Source organism: Meles meles, chromosome 8 (assembly GCF_922984935.1).
Source record: "Meles meles chromosome 8, mMelMel3.1 paternal haplotype, whole genome shotgun sequence".
Taxonomy (NCBI): domain Eukaryota; kingdom Metazoa; phylum Chordata; class Mammalia; order Carnivora; family Mustelidae; genus Meles; species Meles meles.
In genome coordinates this window covers 69,970,580-69,990,641 of record NC_060073.1, presented here as the reverse complement: position 1 = coordinate 69,990,641, position 20,062 = coordinate 69,970,580, and the positions used below count along the sequence as shown (strand labels likewise).

At 38.1% G+C, this 20,062-nt stretch overlaps 1 long non-coding RNA gene across 2 annotated transcripts; it reads right to left on the bottom strand.

Annotated features, from left to right (window-relative positions):
• Window positions 1–263: 263 nt before the first annotated feature.
• On the bottom strand, window positions 264–20,060 carry LOC123948889. Of its 2 annotated transcripts, none has more exons than XR_006819996.1 (3): window positions 19,930–20,060; window positions 18,557–18,654; window positions 264–516 (listed from the first exon to the last, which is right to left on the bottom strand). It is a non-coding gene; the product is annotated as an uncharacterized LOC123948889 (long non-coding RNA). The 2 variants fall into 2 exon arrangements; XR_006819995.1 differs by having other exon boundaries at window positions 19,913–20,039.
• Between the last annotated feature and the right edge of the window lie 2 nt (window positions 20,061–20,062).

The following is a 20,062-nucleotide window of genomic DNA, read 5'->3' as shown; positions in this document are numbered from 1 at the left end:
AAGCTTTGGAAACCAAAGTGTATTGTCAGTGATTCCTGACATTTTCTCACACTTTACTCAGAGGACTTTTAGATACTTGCTCATAAGCTCTTTCATAAAAGTAATATTCATGTTTCTTAAATTAATAAGGTTAATCACTTTTTTTATTGTACATCATTTGCCAGACACTGTAAACAATTTCTCGCTCCCTTCTCTGGGTTCTTGTCAAATCTTGTTGTATTAGGATACACGAACTCCTGTAACAAATAACCCCCACATCTCAATGACCTAGCACAGTACGAGTTTATTTCTGGTTCATATCACAATCCAGTAAAGGTTGGAGGTTGGGGGAAGGAAAAGACCAGCTCCTGTACTACTGGTTTTGATGGATCCTCTCCAAGATGAGGGAAGAGAGCTTGGAGAATTAAAAGGGTGAGTTTCATGGGTCAGACCTGAAGATGATGATCATCACTTCTGGTCATTTTTCATTGGCCAGAACAAAATGTGGCTGCAAAGAAGTCCAGGAAATGTAGTCCTCTTGTGCGCCCAGAAGAAAAAAGGAAAATGTTTTAGTGAAAAATTTGTTAGCTTCTACCACCCTAGTATGTCATGAAGATTAAAATAATTCTTGTAAATAGTTTAGCTTATTTGCCCCAATTAAGTGTATTTGAGATTAGTGGCTTAGGCAAACCCTTTCCACCTTTCTCTAGTTAAGAGTTCTGGTCTGTGAGGGGCACCTGAGTGGCTCAGTTTGGCAAGCACCCAACTCTTGATTTTTGGCTCTGGTCATGATCTCAGGGTTGTGAGACTGAGTTGGTCTCCATGCTGCACGGAGACTACTTAAGAGTCTCTCTCCCTCTGCCCCTTCTCTCTCTTCTCTCTTCCTCTCTTAAAAAAAAAATTTTTTTTTTTTTTTGGCCTGTGAACACAGTAGTGACCAGTATCTAATGATCATGCAATAGGAGTTAGTTGCTATTATTTTTAATTACAAAGCCCAAGGAGGTACAGATACTTCTGATGCTAACAGAAATTATTTGTATATAACCCCCACCACTTTTATCAAGTAAACAACATAATCTGGTCTTTCTGGAGACAGTTCTTCTGCCTGCAATTATATTTGCTGCAATTATAATGCTTGTCATAATGCTAATCCCTTTTTTAATGTGACTTGAGGAGACCCAGAAAGGCCTCTCTGATATACGCTTTATACTCAATACTTTGTACTCACTTTAACCTTCAGAACACATCTATGAAGCAGGTACTTAATCCCCATTTCGCACATGAGAAAACTGAGGCATAGTAATCAATTTATTCACAGTTTAGTGGTAGAACCAATATTGGAATCCAGGTCTAACTCTAGGGTTCACATTCTTTTTTTTTTTTTTACATTCTTTTTAAAAAAAAATTACTTTTTCAGTGTTCAAAATTCATTGTTTATACATCACACCCAGTGCTCCATGAATTATGTGTCCTCCTTAATACCCACCACCAGGCTCACCTATCCCACCACTCCCCTCGCCTCCAAAACCCTCGGTTTGTTTCCCAAGTCCACAGTCTCTCATGGTTGGCCTCCCCCTCAGATTTCCCCCAATTCGTTTTTCCTTTCCTTCTCTTAATGTCCTCATGTTATTCCTTATGTTCCTCAAGTAAGTGAAACCATAGGATAAATGACTCTCTCTGCTTGACTTATTTCACTCAGATAATCTCCTCCAGTCCCATCCATGTTGATACAAAGGCTGGGTATTCATAGGATTCATATTCTTAATTGCTATATTTACTGCAGAGGAATACTTAAGATTTAAATACCCAATTTTAAGCCATGCTTAGGGCTAATCTTTTTTAATTTAAATTTTTTTTAACTTTTTTTATTGCCAGTCCTAGAACAAGCTGCATATATTTGGATTTAGAGCGAACACTGCCTTGGTCTTTTGCAAACATTTCCTGTAGGCCATCCTGTTCCCTCCCCCACAAGACTCTGCCCTCTGAAAAGCAATGTGCACAGCGTTGCCAGGAATCAGATCCTTTGAAGTATATAGCCCATGAAACTAACCTGCCTGGGCTTTGGCCCATGGGCCAGCTCTGAGTCAGCTGGCAGGTAAAAGGGCCAGAGGCTCAGATGTAATCAGTTCCTGAACAGGTTCAACCACGCCACCTCCACCTTCAACCTTTTATATCTTTCCAACCTGATTTCACCACATCAAACTTGTTTGCGGGGGAAGGCACCACTTGTCTCAGAAAAAGCCCGGTAACTCCCCCTTAATCCCACCTTTATTGTCTCCCCCACTATGGACAGCAAATGACAGCAAAGATTAATAGTTATATATTAGAGGCTTTGGTAGTGTTCTGGAATGGAGTACAGATTTCAGCATCAAATCAGCCAGGGTTCAAAGTCTCAGCTTCACAATATTTTTGGGCAAATTTCTAATCTCTTTAAACTACAGTTTTCTTGTTAGTGATGAAAACGTTAACAGTATTTTACTGAGTTGTTACAAAGATTGAGAAACCTGTGAAGAAATTAATGCTAATGCAGCTGGAACAATGCTTTTGCTTACAGTAAGCACTCAAATGTTAACTGTAACTGTATATGTACCCTGGGTAAGTGTACAATGGAGACTGTTACTCTTCACCCAGAAATTAAAAAGCTCCTGGCACATAATAAGTGCTTAAAATATTAATCCATCTGATTGACAAACTCTCTATTTTTTCCACTTTAATCATCATCATCATCATCATCAACAACTCAATTTTCCTCCATCACAAGCCTGGATGAGATGCCGTCTTGCTGTCAAGTAAGAGCACAGGAGATACTGGAGTAATCTCCAAATAAGCATCCAAATAACTTCTCCGTACTAGGCCCTGGATTTTACAACAAGATAAGGGCCTTGTGTTGGGAAAACTGTAGAGTTTACTACACAACATTGTTTTCCTTTAACCAATTTGATTCTCACAGCTTTTTGGGGAGTTCTCATACCATATTTGGAATTACTTAGAATATTTGTTTTATAGGTCATTGTCTTCCATTATGAAACAAGGTCATTTTTTTTTTCACCATCTTTCTCTACCCAAATAAAATTTCACAGATTAGGACACTGGCCTAACAATACTTTAAGTGGGTTTCTGAATGAGAAGGAAGGAAGGAAGGAAGGAAGAGAAGGAACGAAGGAGGGAGGCAAGGAAGGGAGGGAGGGAGGAAGGGGAATCATTCCATTTAGAAAGCCAGAGATATGATACTCACATAAAATAAACTTGGGACAAACCTTAATTTCTTCATCTGTAAAGTTAAACAATTCCTACTTCAAAAACCTTAAAAAGGGGCACCTGGGTGGCTCAGTGGGTTAAAGCCTCTGCCTTTGGCTCAGGTCATGATCCTGGGGTCCTGGAATCGAGCCCCGAGTCAGGCTCTCTGCTCAGCAGGGAGCCTGCTTCCCTTCCTCTCTCTCTGCCTGCCTCTCTGCCTCCTTGTGATCTCTGTCAAATAAATAAATAATCTTTAAAAAAACACAAAACCTTAAAAATATAATGCTGTTCTGTGGTTGTAGTACATATTAATGAACCAAAGAGCAAGTTGGATATAATTTCTGCTCATAAAAAACAAAACAGGGGCGCCTGGGTGGCTCAGTGGGTTAAGCCGCTGCCTTCAGCTCGGGTCATGATCTCAGGGTCCTGGGATCGAGTCCCGCATCGGGCTCTCTGCTCGGCGGGGAGCCTGCTTCCCTCTCTCTCTCTCTCTGCCTGCCTCTCCATCTGCTTGTGCTCTCTCTCTGTCAAATAAATAAATAAAATCTTAAAAAAAAAAAAAAACAAACTGAACAGTACAGGAGGCATGGTGCAATTTTCTCAAACTTGTAAAGGACCAATAAAGGATGACAGTTCTATAAGCATTACAAGTTAATGGAATTAAGCTCCTAGGCTGCCTAGATATCCAGAGATGTTTCTAGAACTGAGTTCTTAACCTGGAACACATGAATAAATTACAGAAAGGTGGAAAACATTCCAAAATTGTGGATTTTGCACAAATACATATGTGGAGTGACTTAGGGCAAGGAGAGGGAGTAGACTATTTTTTATTTTGTTGTGTTTGTGTAGTAGGAGAGGAGACATCCTTGGTGGGTCCATAGCTTTTATAAAATTTTTAAGACGTCCATGGACTGAAAGGACCTCTACTCTAAGGACAGGAGAAAAATGCCTGTTCATTTCATAAATATTTGCCAAACACTATGTAGAAGGATTATGTTGTCTATGCCCTCATAGGAGAGAATGATATGAAAAAATTTATATTCTGAATAATTCCAATGACTTGTGGGATGAAAGAACTTTTCCCCCTTTTGTTACCAAGATAAATAGTCTCCCTTCCTGTCTGCTTTTACCAATGACCTAAAGAAGATAGGCACATATAAGGTACCGAGCACACAGTACGTCTTCAACTCTTAGTTCTTTTCCCTTTACTTAGCAATTGAAAGCCACACCCATCTTCCTTCCTTCTTCTCCTCTCTAATGTAGTTTTAATATTCACTAAAATGAGATCTTGTTGTAGGAATATGTTATCCAGGATGGGGGTAGGAGGCATGGTGTGATTTTCCCATACTTGTATACTTACAAAGGACAGCAGCACTGTAAAATTTCTTAAATAACATAGGTGAAATACACTACATTACAAATTCTGGCACATAGAAGTACTGAATGAATAGTGACTAATAACTTAAAAAAGCAAAATCAGAATAGGTACAGATCCAGAGGAAATGAGAACAGAAATAACACTGGTAAGTTTTAATAGGTTTCACTTTCATAAAATGTGAAACTGCAAGGAACCTGTATCTAGTTATTCTACAAATGAGAAGACTGAGGGCCAGAAAGCTAGATCACTGGAGCCCAAATGAGATCAGTATTAACTTTGCTTTGCAGCTTCTGATATCAAACTACATGACATTTTAAGGGATCTTAATAATTGTTAGAGTTTGGTTACTGTTATCTACAGATATGCCTCTCCAGTTAAAATGGGACAGAAACTCACCACTCCCCTCAAACACACATACCCAAAAGTTTCACTTGGGTTGGAATACACTTGAGAATATATTCAAATAGACTTCAGCATATACTTATTCCAACATTTTTTTTTAATAGATGATGAAATTGAGTCCCAGAAAAGGAAAGTACTTTTCAAGAATGAATTACTGGCAGAACCAGTTCTAGAATCCCAGGACAGCAGTTCCAGATAACAACATACTGACCAATCTTTACATGAAGTCCACCCCTCTTCAGGACTCATCTCTTCTTTTGTGCCCCTTGTATCTTTGAGAACTCAGGGACCTTACACTATTCAAAAACATGCTACTCTTATCCTTCTATGCATGCTGTCCCACTGTCAGGCCCTAATTTCCTTCTTTACCCCGACTACTATCCTCTTTCTAATCTAACATACACATACCACATGCACTGTTTACCTTTTCTGAATCCTAATTCTTTTCAGCAGCATATCTACCAACTAAAGTGTAGATGATTTACAATGGTGTAATGTTTTGGATATCTTTCTTTGGTTATCTATATTTCTCCAGAGGCTTATTAGAAATGGTACTGTCTTAACCCAAAGATATACATTTTTGATAAGGAAAAGATGTACATGAAACAGCCAAACCTTACCTTTTGAAAAATAATTTTACCAAAATTATGAAATACATAAAATTTTAAAAGGGGTAGTACAAAAGAACTTTTTGAGGTGATGAACTCTTCTGTATCTTGATTGTGGTGGTGATTACAGGACTTCCATGTATTTGTCAAAACTCAAGAAATTATATATAAAAAATGAATCTTATTTTATGTAAAATTAACAAAAAGATTTTAAAAAGGAAAAATTAATTCCACAGCCATTGATACCCCTTAGTTTTCCTGCCCAGAGGCAATCACAATGCAATAATGGTGGAAATTTAGTCACTGAGGCAAGTTGATTGGGGAGACATTTTTGGAAATGATTTTTTAGTCCTCTTCAATGAGGAAATAGCCTATTCCACTATAACATCATATTACACTGCAGGGGTTTTTGTTTTTGTTTTTTGGGTTTTTTGTTTTTTTGCTTACAAATATCTTTTGCCACCTCTCTCACTTAAGACAGATTCCCAAGAGCATGTCTGTACTTAATTATCTTGATGTCCCTAGAATCTACCTAGTATATCTGACACCTAGTGGATACTCAGTGAATATTTGCTGAAGAAATAAAAGTCCCGTTTTAAGCACACAAAGAAATGTGAAAATATGGTATAGCTCCTGCTCTCAAGAAACATACAATTTAGTGATCATGTACAGTTACTACAAAAATATAAGTAGGAAATCAGAGGACAGAAGGTAGGAAAAGACTGAGTGTAGGCTAATTATGGAAGCCTTCAATCTATCTTAATGTTCTATTATGAACATAAGTGCTATAGTGTGTAACAGGAGACTCTTTAACATCCTTTCAGAGCTGTGGCTGCTGATGAAAAACATTACTGGGTAATAAGAAAATGGATCAGATGGATGCAGTCTACTTAAAAATGTTTTACCTAATTGTATTTTTTTAAAAGATACTGAAGTTGAAACAGTCTTTGACAAATTGCATCATTTTGGAATCTGTTTCACTAGAATCAGGTCCCAAAAGAAAACAATAATTAATGCCACTAAAAACACTAAAAATTCTGGGGTAACTGGCTGGATCCGTTAGTAGAGCGTGAGACTCTTGATCTCAGGGTCATAAGTTAAAGCCCCACATTGGGCCTAGAGCTTACTTAAAACAACCCCCCCCCCCCCAAACCCCAAGTCATTCTGGAGACATTTCACAGGCTTCGTTTAGAAGACACACTTAAGTGTTATAGAAATGGCTTAATGGTCATGGCATTAAGCATCATGACATAAAGCTCAGCTATAAATAAATAAGATTTTATTCTCAAATATCATGGCCTTCTCTGCCTCTTTCTTTCAGACTAGTTATATTATGATATACTGGGAATCAAGGACTCCAATTCAGTCTCGTGTCCAGGCGGGGGTGGGGGGGGGTTATCATTTAATGAATGTTTTATTTCCTTCATTGTCTGAAACAGCTCACTCATAGAAAATCTGTCACAAAAACATCAGGTGATAAGGGGTGATGTAAGCACAGGACTAAGCAATCTGTCAAAATTTTAACAATTTTCTTATCTATTAAACAATTGTTGCATGCCAACTGTGTAGGTACCAGGCAGAATAGCATGCTACCTACCAACAGCAATAACGTCTGAATGGTTTATGAGCTAGTCATTTTGCAGTGTTGTGTTAAAAGGAAAGGAGGCAATGCTTATTTGCATGAAAGCAACTAAGGTTGTTTTAGTTGCTAAAAAATAAAAAAATAAAATGGAAGGAGAGTTAGAAGATAGAATCAAGCTGTTTCCTAGACATTTAATCAGCTTTGAAGGAGCACTGTGAATATTAGAGGTGAGTTTCTAATCCCCATTGGCCTACAATTAGTCACTGGTTTTATCCTTTCCAAGTCAATAAATGATGCAGTTATTTAGAATTATTTTCAAGATATAAAACTGTCACGTGACCTGTACAAGTACTACAAGTTTAAAAGACTACTTGAGGGCACCTGGGTGGCTCAGTTGGTTAAGCATCTGCCTTTAGCTCAGGTCATGATTCCAGGGTCTTGGGATCGAGTCCCACATCAGGCTCTCTGCTCAGTGGGGAGCCTGTTTCTCCCTCTCCTTCTGCCTACTTGTGATCAGTCAAATAAATAAAATCTTTTTAATAAATTAAAAAAATAGAATGGCAATAAGGTCCATACACCATGTTATGAAACGTCTGCAGCACGGTACATGGCAGCACACTGTGGTCAGTATTTCTGCAGTGAAGTCAATGAATGTTCACTCCTAGTAACACCTATAAATGGCTTCACATTAATACAGGTCAGGCCAGGATTTATTTCCCAGCTATTCACTTTCTTCATCTATAACATGAAGTCCTGTTTAACTTCAAGTTATGGGTTGACCTACATGGCTGCTTCTGTATCACATGCTAATTTAGATATTGGTCTGGTTCTCCCTGTGTGACTCAAAAGGACTTTGGAGTCACTCTTCGCTTTCTCTTAGTCCAAACAATGATGCTTTTGTCTAAACTGCTTTACTGCCTTCTAAACAAGCTATGTGAAAACATACCCACCCATGGTGGTGCAAAGAATGGGAATGTGAAAAACTCCGTTACCTATAAAGTACAACACAACCCTCTGAACGTTCAAATGCTTTGCTTGGAGGGTAGAAAAATGACTTCAGCATAGAGTATAAGATCTGTATTTAATGTTTAAAAAATATATTTCTAAATAAGAACTTTTAAAGATGTGCTTAAATAGCTATGGAACTTGTTTTGCTACCCAGTCTGTTTCACATGATTTTACCTCTTTGTGAAATGTGGGGGAAAGACCACCTTTGTGTCTTGGCCAAGTGAGAGATAAGATACTTTGGTCTGGGAAACTGACTGCATATTGTTTTCCAATTCCTCTACTAGTTAATGAATAATTCTCGGCAGTGTCTTAATTTTAAAATGGCAATTCCTATCCTCATGGAGTGCTGAATGGAAATGGTAGGTAAACTTATACTTACCACAGCACTTATTAGCTTTCTGCTGAGAAAACAAATTACCCCTCTTTATTCACTTACTGAATGTCTAAGGAAGAGCTATTTTTAATTTCTAGTTTGTGGTAGGTTCATGCTTAAATGTTTCAGCAGCATCTAGACAAATGCAACTACACAGATATGAGGCTGATCAGGTGAGATTAGTTGAGTACGGCAGGCAATTTCCTAAATTTTTGGAATATACCAGATTCATACAATGAGCAAAACAGACACACACACACACAAAATCCTACCCTCATGGAGCTTACACACTAGTAAGATCACTTGAGGATAGTAGCCCAACTCAATTTATCTGCAAGTGATATCGCTTGGGTTACAAACAACCCCTCCAAGCTGTTCATTTACAGAGAAATGAGCATCTATCTGGTCCCTATTACAGTATCCACACTTGTTACATATTCTCTAAAACTGTGAACCCCTTGTGGAAAAGATCTTTCACTTTATTTTACTGCTATTGAGCCCTTACTATATACCAAGTGTAGTGGATACAAGCTTAGATACTAAACCCATACTTTCACACAACTACAGCCTCTCCTGTTCACCCATCATGAAACAAATGCAGTACTTTAGTACTTCTTCAGATATAACTTAGGACTTTCTAAAAAGCATGAGAGTCTTTACCAGGAGAAACAGAACTTCCTTAAATCTACTTTATGGTGTAAATATTTTTTTTTAAAATATTTTATTTATTTAACAGAGAGAAATCACAACTAGGTAGAGAGGCAGGCAGAGAGAGAGGAGGAAGCAGGCTCCCCGTGGAGCAGAGAGCCCGATGTGGGGCTCGATCCCAGGACCCTGGGATCATGACCAGAGCCGGAGGCAGAGGCTTTAACCCACTGAGCCACCCAGGCGCCCCTATGGTGTAAATATTTTTATTTTGAATTTGATGAGGTAAGGAGGCATCACAAGTTTTTCAGTGCTTACATAGATCTTACTTAGGCCCTGGATGCATGAAAAATTTCCCATTATTAAACCGTTTAACCAGGGTTCTTTTTTTTTTTTAAAGATTTTATTTATTTATTTGACAGAGAGAGATCACAAGTAGGCAGAGAGGCAGGCAGAGAGAGTGAGAGGGAAGCAGGCCCCCTGCCGAGCAGAGCGCCCGAGGTGGGACTCGATCCCAGGACCCTGAGATCATGACCTGAGCCGAAGGCAGCGGCCTAAACCACTGAGCCACCCAGGCGCCCTAACCAGGGTTCTTAATAGAATTCAGTGTGTCCATAAATTTAGATGGGAAAAACTGCATCTCTATTTTCAGTAACTCCTAATAAAATCTGAACATAGGCAACAGATCACAGTAGTATTAGCAGTAAGAAATAATTTTTTATAGTTCAGTTGAACTGTTTTCATATAATTCTTGCAAACAACTTGAAATTATGCTCACCAGTGTTGAAATTACAGATGAGAGCTACTGTTAAATCTTGTTAATGAGTTAATAAAACATATAAATTTCTATACAAAATTTTTAGTAGCTATTTCATTATCACTGGCTCCCTATGTAATCAGATATACTGTACTTTATACCTTAAAACACTTTCCTTTGGAAAAGTGGCTCATGGATTTAACTCCTTGACAAGGGGTCCATGACACTAAAAACATCAAGACATTAATGTTTAGAGGATTGCAGTCATCTTTGTATCTCTAGGGCATTTAACTTGGTAATTAATACATACTTACAGAATCAAAGAAACGGATTTAGGATTGAAACTGTGCCCCAAATATTGATACTTTGAATGTCTATAAGAATACTGTAGGGCTTAATTTGTCAAACACTTTAGATGACGATATAATTTGTTCATTTCTCTTTAAAAAAAAAGTATTACACACCTTAAACAATACTTGTCCAAGTGTTTGAGTTTTTCAATGAATGTATGTATGCAGAAGTACTTATAAAATCTTGGCATCTGTGTCTTGAAATAACAGCAGGAATAAGAGCTATTGAGCACAAAGGAAAGAGGAGTTAGGAACACAACAAAGAGGGGGCCTGGGGCTCCTGGGTAGCTCAGTGGGCTGAGCCTCTGTCTTTGGCTCGGGTCATGTCAGGGTCCTGGGATCAAGCCCTGCATCAGGTTCTCTGCTCAGTGGGGAGCCTGCTTCCCCCCTCTCTGCCTACTTATGATCTCTGTCAAATAAATAAAATCTTTAAAAAAAAGGGGGGGGCACCCTTAGAAGTAACTCTGGCAAATTATTTCACTGTGGTTTTTTTTTTTTTTTTAAGATTTTTATTATTTATTTATTTGACAGAGAGAGAGATCACAAGTAGATAGAGAGGAAGGCAGGCAGAGAGAGAGGGAAGCAGGCTCCCTGCTGAGCAGAGAGCCCGATGCAGGACTCGATCCCAGGACCCTGAGATCATGACCTGAGCTGAAGGCAGCGGCTTAACCCACTGAGCCACCCAGGCGCCCTCACTTTGTGCTTTCAAGTAAGATCAGGTAGAGAAATCATCTGGTGAATTTATTTAAAATGCAGGTCCCCAGGGATACCTAAGTGGCACAATCAGTTATGCATCCAGCTCTTGGTGTTAGCTCCGGGGTCTGCTTAAGACTCTCTCCTGCTCCCTCTGCACCTCCCCCCATACACTCATGCACTACACAATATGCTTTTTTAAAAAAATGAAGAGGGGCACCTGGGTGGCTAAGTGGGTTAAGCCTCTGCCTTCAGCTCAGGTCATGATCTCAGGGTCCTGGGATCGAGCCCCACATCGGGCTCTCTGCTTGGCGGGGAGCCTGCTTCCTCCTCTCTCTCTGCCTGCCTCTCTGCTTACTCGTGATCTCTCTCTGTCAAATAAATAAATAAATCTTGGGAAAAAAAAAATGAAGATCCCGATCTAATCCTCAGATTTTTAAGCAGTGTATCTAGGTGGGACACCAGAATCTGCATTTTTTGTGTGTATCTCAGATTCTGGTGCTGGAAGCCTGTACATCAAACCATAGAACATCATAGAAAACCATGTATTTGATGTTGTTAAATGCTACCACATTTTTAAACATAAACAGATTCAGGGAGCGCCTGGGTGGCTCAGTTAAGTATCTGCCTTCGGCTCAGGTTGTATCCCTGGGGTCCTGGGATCCAGCCCTGAGGTTGGGGGTGGGGGTGGTTCCCCTTCAGCAGGGAGTCTCCTTTTCCCTCTTCCGGACTTCGTGCTCTCAAATAAAATCTTAAAAACAAAACCCCACAGATTCAAAGTTAATTTGCTTAGGCTGACACCTTAGTTACTAATTATCAGACCAGAATCCAGAACTCAGGCCTGACTTCAGTATTTCAAGCTATGCCTTTGGAATTTTTTAGACCGACATTCAAGTGGGACATAAAGCCTGAAGTCACTTCAGGTATTGGCAGACCAAACTCTGAAAATGGTTTTTAGATAATACTTCCTTGTCAATCTTTTTTAAGGTTTTTTAATTTGAGAGGGCAAGAGCTTGAGAGAGGTCTTGAGCAGGCCGGGAGGGGTAGAGGGAGCAGCAGACTCCCTGCCTAGCAGGGAGCCTGATGCAAGACACACACATACTACAGCACAGGCTGGGATCAAGTCTTGCATCAGGCTCCATATATACACATATATAAATGGTATAATTTTTTATACACATGACATACTCATATTATACATTATATTTATATAATTTTTATATACACGAATACACTGTTGTTCTACTTTGACCTCAACTAGTTCACAAGTATTTTAACAGCATGTTCTGGCCAGTATTACTGGAAAAATTACTTTTCAGTTACCTGTGAACTATTAAGTGCATTTTTTTTTTTTTTAGGTTAAGAATTTATTTGAGAGCAACAGTGATAGTGAGAGAGAGCACCAGTAGGGAGGATGAGAAGCAGGCTCCCTGAGCAGGGAACCCAACGTGGGACTCGCTCCCAGTATCCTGGGATCACAACCCATGCCAAAGGCAAATGTTTAACCAACTGAACCACTCAAGTGCCCTATTAAGTGCATTTTAAGTGAATTCAACATATACCAAGGTGTATTTCAGAAGTTCATGGTTATCTCAAGTTACAATGGGGTCATATTTAACTTTCAAGTTGCTACTTAGATTACTGAAAACCATAATGGACTCAGGCACATAAATGAACAGCCTATGTAATGTCTACCTTCTATCTTAGACTACCGAGCAGGTAGGTATTCTTAATAATTACTTGCATTAACTTGGTAGCAAGCAGGAGTACGAGGTTTCTGAATCTGGATATAACTTTGGTCCCATAAATAATTACAGTAAACATTTGTTTTCATGCCTTTCCCTCCCTTCAGTTGGAAGTGGTAGAAAAGTGCTGCATAGACTTGTATTTGTCAGAAATAGGTTATTAGCTTGATGTATCAAGTGTTAGCTAACTTGGGGAGTCATGCTGGGTGTAAAGCCTTGCACAATGCAGAGAGTAATTCAGTTGGTAGCCACAAGTGTCTTTTTACTGAAATACCATTTAAGTTATTTCTTCTGGTCCTAGCTCATCAAAGTAAATAATATCACATTTGGACACAGTGAGTTAGTGTCAGGACCTAGTAATAACCAATTTCCTTTGATATTTTTTATTATACTGAATCCTTACCTGTCTTAGCTATTCCCTTCTTTTGCTGATGTCTTTCGATTTATTTTGCCAGTTAAACCTCTGGAGGGAAATAGCAACTCATTTAGATTGCTAGGTAATGACAGTGCATTCAAGCAACGGAAAATTTAGTTCGTAACTGTCAGAACTGGATTTTCCACTTTTTGTTGAGGGTTCTATTGCTGTAAGATGTTACTTTTCTCTTATGTATTTTTGAATGTTTCTACAATCATACCTTTCTCACAGAAGTAATTAAAAGAATCCCTCTCAGACTTCTCCTCCAGGTAATATGTCTTGGTAATCATAGCCAGGCAAGAACAGACAAGTTTTATTCAAGTTTAATCTCCTGGTCAAATGAGTAGTTTTCTCTAATAGTGGTTGTGAGGATCCCAGGCAGGTTTGGTTGGTAACTATTGATGATATTGGTATAAAGGGCAAACACCACCCTTTAGGACCAGTAATTTCTCAAAAGAAACCTAGGCTCTTGGTCATTGCTATGCTTTTCTGGAATGGTCATAAAAATGCACCATTCCTCCAGCAGAAGTTTGGTTAAATAGGCAGCCACGAAAGCCTAGAAAGAACACAAACATGAACAGGATCAGAATGGAAAGGAAATATAATCAAATGTAAAGTATGGAATATTCATAGAAAAAATTACCTAAGTACTTCAGAGCTCTTCCACTTTTCCCCTTGCCTAATTTGGGGCATCACAGAATTCTAAGTCCTGATTCCTTTGGGAAATGATCAAACTGCTCTGAAGTAAGAGTGTGACTTTGGCCTCTAAATAGGAAGATTTAAGTAAAAACCCTCTTTTGTTCCCATGTACCCTCTTATTTCCCATTATTTCTTGCCTCTTCCACAGCCAAACTTCATAAAAGTAAGTTATCTAAATTCAGTACCTACTTCTTGCCCCACTCCCATTCATTCACTCCCAAGCCCCTGAAATCTGGCATCTTAGTACTCAATTTTTCAACTTTTCAATTACAAGCAACCCAGAACTCTCAACAAATGCCAAACAGGTCCCAGCAATGTGAAAGAGAAGAGTTTATCTGGAAAATGAGAAAATCCAGCAACCCATTTTAGGCGAATACATAGCAACATGAAAAGCAACAAAAACTGCTCATAAATTATCTCAGGACCAGCAGGAAACAAAGAAGCAAACAATTTTGGAAAGACACACAAACATGAATATTGAAAACGGGTCATGGGACTGAAACCTGAAACAAGCATAATGCCCAGCATTAAATACACAAAGAGTAAACAAAGCAGACTTGGAATGAACATTCTTGCATTGAAACTGTCAAATGCAAAAGAAGGTGAAAAATGTAAAAATTCATTACCAAAAATTAGCACTTAACTTTCACCACATTCACAATTGTTTAAGCAGAGTAAATGCACCATACTATTTTTACTCAAGTATTCCACAGAAATAGCAGAAGACCGGTAAAGGTTATTTATCACTACACTTAACGTAAGATGCTTTTTAGTTTCAATATAGCAATTGCAATGTAAGTGCTCTAGAAAGTATGTCAATGTTATTTGCAGTTTACTTTTATGTTACCACTTCTGCAACTGCTTTATTTCACCCGGTGTCAAAACTTTAAAAAATTAAAGCTCTTCTCTATTTTTGTCTTGTATATAAAATACTATGAAACACAAAGTGGCTCTAAAGATACTGACATTGACTAAGAGAATAAACACCAGCCAGTTCGTTGGGGACAATTACTAAGAAACTGTAAGATCCCACTTGATACCATACTAATGACTAAAAGTCTACAGCAAGAGGATAGGGAAGGAGGAAATCTGAGGTTTTTGTTTTTTTGCTCAAAGTGTTTAAAAAAATTGTCACTTAGGTTATATCAAAGATTATAACTGCTAATTTTTATCTTCTGGTGGTGAAGTAGCTCAAACAAGTCCCCAAGCTACTCAATTTGATAAACACCTATGTGCTAAATTCATCAAATCAGGACTATTTAGGCGTTAAGGGGGTAACTGATGAACATTTCCTAAAAGGTTTTAAGATACAACTCACTGAGGATTAACCTTTCTATCAAGTTTAAATCCACACAGCATCCTCAAAAGCCTCTGTATCAAGTTAAGAATTTTAAGTATGTACCCACTTGCATAACTGCTTACAACTGCACATCTCTGTAGTTTCCTTAAAAGGCTTTATATTCGTAAACATTTATATTTGATTAAATTCATCTTCACATAATTAAACTCTTGCAAAGAAATACCTTCTAGTGCTACAATTACCCAAACCTATTAAAAATTTAAAAATAGAATCATAAGATAAACAGGGTTCACTTTTTGGGTTAATCATTAACTAGGGACATTTGGATTTTAAACACTGACCCAGGGATATTTACTGCATTTACCTTCAGTGGCCTATAAAATCCAGCAGCTAAAATGATGCCAATTTGTTACAAACACAATGCATCAACTAAGACTAGAAAACATACAATTTTTCCTAGAAAACATACAATTTTTCCTTAGTTTCCTGGTATTAAGTCAAAGTGTTTAAAATATGGATTAAAGTTTCCAGAATGAGTTAAGATCTACCCTAGAGAAAGTCCAATTGCTAAACTCTGCATGTCATGCTTATTTGTTTTTACTACTAAGAATGTACACTAGAAAACATCTAACTTAATCTAAGGTGAGTCTGAAAAGATACTTTTTGGTAAAAATGTTTTCTTCTCCTTTAAGTTTGCTTGTCTCCAACTCTGATCAGGTTAGAGTAACTTTTAATTTAACTACTGGGTCTGTATCACCTTTGGGTTACTGACATTTCATTTCTGATAGGTAAAAAAATTAACTCTATTTTGGAAAAGAGATACAGAAAGGCAGACAATAGAGCTGTTCTCTCAAATTTCATAGCTTGGAATAGAAAAAGCATTACTTTAGAACTTTAAGATATGAAACAATTCTAACATTTTTCATAATTTAGCAAATCTTTTTCTTTAAGGGAATACAATACGTGATTCTCAATGAAGACAGAACCTGATTTTCATAATTGACTTGGGGCTTCTTCAAGCTACATATGTACACAAGTGTTTAACCATGAAATTGTTACTATGTAATTTTTTAAATTTTTAATTTAAACTTAAAAATTTTTTTTACAAGATTTTATTTATTTATTTGACAGAGAGAGATCACAAGTAGGCAGAGAGGCAGGCAGGGGGCGGGGGGGGGGGGGGGGAAGCAGGCTCCCTGCTGAGCAGAGAGCCTGATGCAGGGCTTGATCCCAGAACCCTGAGATCATGACCTGAGCCGAAGGCAGAGGCTTAACCCACTGAGCCACCCAGGTGCCCCTAAACTTTAAATTTTTTAAACTTTTTAGTCACTTAAGCACAACTATGATCTCTTAGGAACATAACTCAGTAACAGGCATTTTACATTAACTTTAGTAGTATGGGCTGAAAAAGATTGTAGCCCTGTATCACCATATGAAAGAAGAAATGGAACTGTATTTTGCTAGGAACTTGGTCACACAAATTTGACTTAACCAACTGTTGGAAGAGTATATCTGAATTAATCCTTGTCTTTGGGGCTCTAACTACTCTGTGGCTAATTTTTAAAAACAGCCAATAAAAAAGTAGTTTACCCAACTGTTAAAAAAAATCCACAATTTACATTTTTCAAAGTCCTTTGCAAAGTGCTTTACATAGATTATTTTGTTTAATCTTTACTAACATCCTTAGGGAGGCTGCTATTATCAATGAGGCTTAGAAGGTTACTAATGGCTGTGATACTGAGCAAGCCACTTTAGATTTCAAACTGAAGCAACAGAATCCAGGCCAATATTCCTCAAAATACTAAAGTCAGTCTTCATATTCTATATCCAAGAGGGCTCCCCTCCTCTAAAGATGGATCCATTAAGTGCTTGAATGATAAGGCTGTTTTAATCATTTCAAATGCTTGTCCTCTTGGATCTTATATTTTTTCTTTAGCACACATACATGACATAATGTTAAAGGATTTTCAAAGCAGAGACCACAGACAAATTCAGTACTGAATCAAAGGATTTGGGGCTAAAAAGACACTCCATTGCATATCATTTACCTAAATATCAAGAATACTAAGATAACATCAATAATTTTAAAAATTTAGGATTCGGGGCAAGGAGGGGAGTTATTGAAAAAAAGAGAGTAATTATTTTCAGAAAATCCTAGTAACTTATTACTTCTAGGTACTTGATTCTTTACATTTCTGAATAGCTTTACCATAATCTTGTGATAGCATGAGCTCTTACTAGCAGAAGTGTCTCTTATCACTACTTTCTTGGTATTATGCTAAACTCTCAGTCTCAGAAATATTTAGGTAAGTCAGGATATCACAATACTCATAAGGCTAAACTGAAATCTCTCCCACCTCCTCACCAATGTACAAATTGATGTCCAAATCATTTCCTCATCTACACATTTTCAGAATTCATTTGTGGGTACTATTAGTTGTGAAACTAAAATCTTTGCCTAAATTTTTGTTATTAGTGTAATGCACTACAATAAACGCAAATACAGGATGTAGAGGACAATTGTACCCTGCCCCTGTACACTCACTCAGTTTTAAAAATAGAGAATAAATTGTTCCAACCTGGCAGAATAATTCAAAAAGGATGAGTGAAGGATAGTTAAATATTTTGAGGTGATCCTAACACAACACTTGAAAAAACTCTTGCTGTAAGAGCAAATGACTCAATACACTTTAATGAGCTATCTATAATTGTAATACAAATCAACACCCTAATTCTTTTCTTAGATGAAAAAAATGTAAGTTGCTTTATCCCCCAAAGGCATTCTTAATCCCACTTTTCAGTTTTCCTAACCCAATGTTTTCTCTGGGACACTAAGGTTATTCTTTCAGAAGCTGGTGTCACCAACTCCTCAAATATTAACTTGGTAAATAAAATTTCTAAGAAAGAATGCAGAATTTCTGCCCTAAAAGTTAAAGGTTATATCACTGAGCTTTTTTTTTTTCAATATAGATATTAGATGTTTCATTTCATTAATTAGATGTCCACTGGATATATAAGCCTGGAATAACTCCAAACTACCCAAACATATGACAAATTATAAATTACAGAAATCACTGCATTATATAGGTCTAGTTTCTCACCTATGAGATTTGTAAGCAATCTGCCCCCCATTCCCAAAAATCTGTCTTCCATAGGAAATCAGGTTACTGCTTATATAAAGAAATATTTTACAACACGAAAAAGATTCACTACAGGTTTGTAAAATAAAATACCAGTGAACCACCAATCCCTATAAAGAGTTTGAAACTAAGCTAAATGCAAAGCTGTCCACTGTTTTCTCTCTGTTAAATGTAGAACACTTCTACAGTTATACTGAAGGTCTGAAAGAAAACAGCAAACATTTCATTCCCTTTCTTATACTTACCACAATTACTTGAAAAGGTGGTTCTGAGTAACAGAAATATTTGTATGCGCCTTTCCCATTGTTGTACTGCATAGATAAATGAGACCAACACATGTTACCTGTTAAAAATGAAACAAAGCCTTTCATCTTGTGACTTGTTCCCAGAAACAGCACAGAAGATGATTCTTCTAAGTTTTTGTAGTTATCATCTGTATACATCTGAAAGACTATTTCTACCATGTTTTATTATTTTTAATCACTCTGCCTAGCTTCTCCAGATAGGAGAATCCATCTATCAGCTGTAATATTACTAACTACTCATAGAGAGATGAAAGGCATATCCTTAATGACCCAAAGTAACAAGTTAATAATTTTGTTTTCCGAATAACTGTGGAGAAAAACACAAAATATATATCGTATTTTTAACCCTTCAGACACCCTCAGGAAGAAATTTTCCATCTCATAGTGTAGACAGACTCTGAAAAAGAACAAATACACAGCATTGTTTTAGTAACAAATTGGGAAAAAAATACAGTTCATTTGAAATACTGTGCAAAGTAACTTAAAGTCCAGTGACTTGGGTTTCAGTTAATTAAAAAAAATTACTTAAGGTAATCGTATATATGGAGTACCACAAATTAACACTACTGTATTTTTAAAGTAAGTTGGTGGTCCATGCTAATGAACATCCTGTCTTCTCAATATTTTAGCATACACTCTTAAGGTTATCCAAGAACCCACGTTACTTCGAAACCGACCGCCAGCTGTCCATAGGGCCATCGTCAATAATATCCCTGGCATTTTAAACCGGGTGTTACTCCCTTAGACTTCTCTTAATCTCTTCTTAACTAGGGCGCCAAAGCACCGTCCCTTTCCTGCTTGGTTACACGAGTCAACATTGATTTCTTTGGACCCTTCTGGCAAATCATTCCTGTATGAAAAACCAGTGAGGGTACGAAACCTTGCGGAGGGGTAAGGAAAGTTGGAATATAAGTTACAAAAAGATTTAAAAAATCAGGAGGGATAACCCAACTCCGTGGGTGGAAGCTGGCTTTTCTGACCAAAGTGAGAAGGATCGCCGTCCAGGGTCCCCGCAGCCCAAACAAGACGCCAACGGCTTCAAGGGTCCTATTAGTCGGCATAAGTGATGCTCTGGGCCCAGAAGTAAACAGACTCCCTCAATCCCTTAATAAGAAAAAGGACGAGAACGGATAGGGTGCCTATACAACCTGCTGGACCTTAAGGCCGAGGCCCAGTGGGCCTCTTGATACTGCCTCCAGCCGGACCCACCCTACAATTTGTCCCCAGTTGCCGCATCCGCTCCCAGGTCCCAGGTTTGGGCCCTAGGCTCTCCAACCCGTTTATCCTCCACCTCACCGTCCCCACCGCACCACCTTTCGGCTCGCTCGCTGCCTAAAACCTCGGCCAGGCTCCGCGGACTGTTCCCGGCACTCCTAACATGGCGGCCCAGACCCCTTTGCTTCTTTGGCCCACTCTGGGCGCGTCCGATCTTGGCGCATTTTGGGC